The sequence below is a fragment of the Ochotona curzoniae genome, unplaced genomic scaffold (assembly GCF_017591425.1).
Source record: "Ochotona curzoniae isolate NIBS_2020 unplaced genomic scaffold, NIBS_Ocur_1.0 contig_64, whole genome shotgun sequence".
Classification (NCBI taxonomy): Eukaryota; Metazoa; Chordata; class Mammalia; order Lagomorpha; family Ochotonidae; genus Ochotona; species Ochotona curzoniae.
In genome coordinates this window covers 10,166,656-10,171,784 of record NW_024466502.1, presented here as the reverse complement: position 1 = coordinate 10,171,784, position 5,129 = coordinate 10,166,656, and the positions used below count along the sequence as shown (strand labels likewise).

General features: G+C 47.3%; 1 long non-coding RNA gene across 2 annotated transcripts; it reads right to left on the bottom strand.

Annotated features, from left to right (window-relative positions):
- Positions 1-1,540: 1,540 nt before the first annotated feature.
- Positions 1,541-4,831, bottom strand: LOC121163479. Of its 2 annotated transcripts, XR_005884896.1 has the most exons (3): positions 4,606-4,831; positions 3,075-3,334; positions 1,541-1,973 (listed from the first exon to the last, which is right to left on the bottom strand). It is a non-coding gene; the product is annotated as an uncharacterized LOC121163479 (long non-coding RNA). The 2 variants fall into 2 exon arrangements; XR_005884895.1 differs by lacking the exon at positions 1,541-1,973 and having other exon boundaries at positions 2,748-3,334.
- Between the last annotated feature and the right edge of the window lie 298 nt (positions 4,832-5,129).

Here is a 5,129-nt window from a genome sequence, read left to right as displayed (position 1 = left end):
AAATTTTTAATCCATTGGTTTCATTTAGCTGGAGAGCTGGATGGGAACTAGTCTCGGGGGTCATGAAGACCAGAAATGCGCATGCACAGATCGGGTCACGTTTTTGCCAGACGGCAATCATGGGCTTTCATCTGATGATCCTTGACAGAGGAGGTGAAGGAAGAGCTGGCTGCTTGCATCTCTCTGGGGACATTTTTGAAAACTTAGAATTCACACAACTCTAATTTATACAGAGTTGTTAAGATCTGACATCATCATCCTTCAGCTTGTCTCAGCCACATTGCTACCAGATCCTGAATTTCTTTATCCTAAGATTTCAGCCTCCAGGCCTGCCTTCCACAGGCAAGCTGATCTCATCATCCTCCATGCTCACTGCTTCCCTCCAGTCTCACCGGATGGGGAGGGTGCTGGAGGGGGGGGGGAGGGAGAGGGGGCAGGTTATCTCCTATTTTCTGATCAAAGGAGAGTTACATCAAAACAGGAGCATCTTCACAGTTCTCTCTCAAGTCAATCCACTTTTTCTAAGTCAGGCCAATCCTGCCCACCCCTTCAGTGTGGGCAGCTCCCACTTTGTACAGAATTAGATAAGAACCTTGGTGTTTGCAAAGCAGGAGAGGGCTGGTCCTGATGTCCTCGGTGCTGCTGGTGGAGTCCCCTGGCACTGATGAACCTCAGACGTCGGACAGACCAGGGTCTCCCTCAGTGGCCCCCTTGTGGGAGTGCAGACTTCTTCCCAGAACTCCTTGCTACCCCATTCTCAGCCAACCCAAAACTTACTGCAGGTGCCACAGCAGATATGTTCCGTCGGAAGGCAACCCTGCACGCTACCTGCTCTAGCTTATCTGGGTTGCTCTAACAAAATAGCTCAGGTGAAGTCATTTATAACCCGCCAAAAAATACCGCTCCCAGGTCCAGAGGCTGGGTCCCAGGCACCGCTGATCCGGTGTGAGTCAAAGGCTACCTGCTCCAGAAAAGGCCACCCCACCCCCATGTGCTCTCACATAGCAGAAGGCCGAGGGCCGAAGCAGCTGGGTGCACTCCCTCACGTGTTAATCCCACCCACAGGAGCACAGCCCTTTGACGTCATCCCTCCCCAAAGCCAGTCAAAGAACAAGAAGAATACAATCACGCCCAGGTAGCTTGAAGATCCTAATTGCGTTTGTTCGCTTTCTAGAACGAAGCAGCACTTTGTCTTGTATAATAGACACTGTGATGGGCCGGCAGAACATACTGGTTTGAGAAAGAGAGAGGCTGAAAAAAAGAAAAGCTGAAACAGGAAAAAAGCCGATGGATCATTCCAGAGTCCTTTCACTGAAAGGTGGGGATAGCCTGACAGGCCCAAGGAAACGTGCTGGATTGGGACGCGCGGGTTCTCCCCTCCTTCTGTAGGAGGATGAGCACAAGGGAACTTACTTGTCACGGAAGGAGCCTGTTTGGGAAACTTAGTTGCTATCTCCCAGATAAACAGCTTAGTTTCATTTGGGATATGAAACTTAACATGGTGACTCCATTTTCATTTTCAGTTTGGTCTATTGGGGCCCGTACAGCAGCCTATTCCAAAGCAACAGCCTCTTGCAATTTTTGTTTAACAGGTCGCACCCCGAATACCAACAAGTTGGCATTTAGTCTCATCAGTTCATGAATGGACAGACACCAACAGTAAGTCCACAGTGCTACTCAACCTTGACCTTCATTTCTTTACTGGCCTCCCTTTGCAGGCAGTTTACATTTCTTATTGCTTTTGAGACGAAAGGAAAAATAAAAGACACATGCTTTGTCCCACTGCACTCAGCTGAACACTCAGTTCTACTGCATTTCTGCTGCAATGCTGTTTCAGCTCACCCTCGCCCTAAATCCAGTCCCAAATCTTTTTCTCCTTTTAAGCTCCCCAGGATCCCTACCTGTTCCACGTTTTCTCGAGCTTGCTCTAGAATGTTAATCCAACCAAGTCATTGCTGTTGGCTGCTTGTGGCCTGTAGAACAATATGATACGACAGCATCTTGGAAAAGCAGCCTCCGGTGCCGGAACACACCATAAGCTGCCGCCAGCCTGAGCTATGCAGATTCTCCTAATTAAATGCTCCTGCCGTCTAACAACTCCCACTTTTCACCTGCTGGGGGTTCTGCCCAAATTGGAACTTCTTCCCTCATTTTCCTCCTTTTCCCCTGACCTCCACTCTCACCTTTGCCCATTCAGTATTACCACAGGAGGGCTTTCAAGTCAAACCACTAGAGCTTAACCTTAGCTGTAAACCTCTGAGGCATGCAGAGTAAGGCTCAGAATCTCTCTGTATCTTAGAATGAAGCTTCTAATACATCAACTAAATATTTATGTAAATAGCAAGTATTAAACAAAACAATAATAATACTATTTAGAGAGCGAGTGGTAATACACATTAAATTAGCTGATACTAGTGAATGCTTGGAACAAAGTCTGGCACATAGGAAAACTACACAAAATATAATGGTACTACATCACAGCACAGAACAATCTGTCTCCTCGAAAGTCTGTCTTCCTCATTCCTCCAAACTACAGCCAGAATCCCTGCCCGTTCCCCTGGTCTTGCTGGGCTGTGAGGTTTGCAAGGCACTAGATGTGGTTTCCCTCAGGTCCCTGTCTCCTTTGTCACTGGCCCTCTGAGCATAGCAGCTGAGAGCATTGCAATAGATAACGGCATTGCAGTAGATACTCGTATTGGAACTCAACCAAACCTGGTTTTCAACCCTGGATGCACATTAGAATCATCTGGGTAACTTGAAATCTGTTACCCAGGCCCCAGGCCAAACCAGTTACATCAGGATCTCAGACTCAAGTCCTACTTGTTAACTCCTGGGCAGTGTGAACATTCAGCCAAGATTAAGAACCACTGACCCAACTTCACATTTTAATCTCAAATCACTAGTTCCATAACCTCGGGGAAGTTATTAAACTCTCTATTGCCATCTGTATAGATGTAGATTAAAATGTCTAATAGCCATAGTCCCATTCAGAGTTTGTCACCATTAACCCCAGCCCCTCACATACACTACATAAACCTAGCTGTCACATTTGCTCCCCCAGAAACCACCATCACCTTCACACATCAAGCGTAGAAAGAGGCTGTCAGTAATAGCAGATGTTCCTGTCTTCCGTGCTGCCAGGTCATTACAGTGTCTTGAGTCCCTCCACAAAAGGGACCAAGTCCAACTGGGCAGGCCTCACCTTTGGTGTTTTCGGCATAGTCTACTAGGAACCATGGCCTTCACTTGCCTCTGCAGGTGCAGGGGCAGCTTTGGTTTCCAGCTGTTTTTGTTCTCACAATCCATCACTGTATCTTGTTAGTCAGCCTTCACCCTGCCAACACATTTATAAATAATCCATTTATTAAACATCTCCCATAGGCTCACTTGAATGTGCCATCTGTAATGCTGACATGTTTATAACCTTTGAGCATGCACTATAAAGGGAGATGAAGAAGAAAGAGAAGAGACAATGACCTGAGCAAAGTTTTAGAAATACAAAAAGAAAAGCACAAAATCTCCTCAATCCAATCTTGCTAGGTAACTCCAGTGACCCTTGGACAGCTTTAAAAGACCTGTAGATACCTACAGGTCTCTCATTTAACAAAAACCATGGCAAAACAAATTGTATTCCAAATTTCTCAAACCCTCTCTTGTTAGTTATTTAAAAGAATGTAAGAGTTCTAGTTTTAGGTTATACGATATTACGATACTTTACGCGCAGCTAATTCTCGCAACCTGGTTCTTTACCGTGAGCTGAAAACACCAGACACAACGACATTATCCTAGGAAGTTTATTCCAGCGGGGCAGGAAAAGGGGAAGGGGGGAAGGGAGGTAAGGAGGAGAGAGGAAGAGCAGGGGAGAGGAACCAAGGAGAGAGAGCAAGAGAGAGAGCAAGAGAGAGCAAGAGAGAGCAAGAGAGAGCGAACCGCACCTGGGGACCTTTTTTGTCTGCCAGGTGTGGGGGGGCGGGGATTGGGAGGGATTGAGGTCAAGGCCCCAGGGGATTGGTGCCTGCAGGTGAATGCCTGGGGATGATTGGCAAGTGGGCGGGGTTGGGGAAGGGGCTGGGAGATTGGGGGTGGGATTCTCAGGTGGAATGCCAGGTTACATCTGATTGGTGGATGGCTGGACTGGCGCGAATTCTGTGAGCTGTGAGGAAGAAATGGCGCAGGGTCCAGGGTGGGATATTGGAATAAATCCTTATATCTCTCATATCATGCTTTGGCTGTTGATGCTTTCCATCCCATCAAAACCTTCTTGCTCTTTCCACATTGTCAGAAGTCAAACAACAAGACTACCGAGGAGAGTAAATGGGACGTTGCTTGATAATCCCCAACTTTTTGTGTAATGGAATGGACCTGGCTTTGGTACCCAAGCCAACTTAAATTTGAATCCCATTTCTTCCACATGGACCAGTCCTGAACAAATTGTTTATTCATTCCAAAATACAGGAACCTAAGTCTTATTTCATTGGGTTGTAAAGTACTACATCATGATAATTGTAACAGTGTGGGGGTAGGGATCCCTGGTAGCTTTCAGATTTCTTCATTTGGAGTATCATCTGGAGAACTTTAGATCTCAAGGAAAAGAACAAAACTCACCTCACCAGAGGGCCGTGTCGCCAACCCACAGCAACACTAAATAACAAGGCACACTCTTGAGGGGCTGGGAAAAGCTGGAACCGCAACCAGACCCCTTATTGTCAAAAGCAGCTGAATTTATGCCCTGCTCTCTGCTGCCGTTGGTCTTAGCTTCTCCTCCTGCTTCTCTAGCTCTCTCTCTGCTACTTTTCTTTCCCCGTATGCCTTAGCTTTTCCACTCGAAGATCTTAACTTTTCTACCCTTCTCTGCTGCCCCTTTCTTTTCCTCCCATCCTTCACTCTCCCCATCTTTCTCTTCCTCCTCCCTCTTACAGCTTTTAGCAACTGCTTTTATACCACTCTCCACCAATCACCAATCACTTCTCCCCGTGGGTCCACCTGGCGCTGCCTGATAGGCCAGTCGCGAAACGGCATCAGCCTATCACTGTGACTTCCTGTTTACCTGCTGGCGAGACCAACCCCACCTCCTGGCCCTGGGCCAGCCGCCATCTTGCCACGTCCCCTCCTATTCCTGGAAGCGGCTT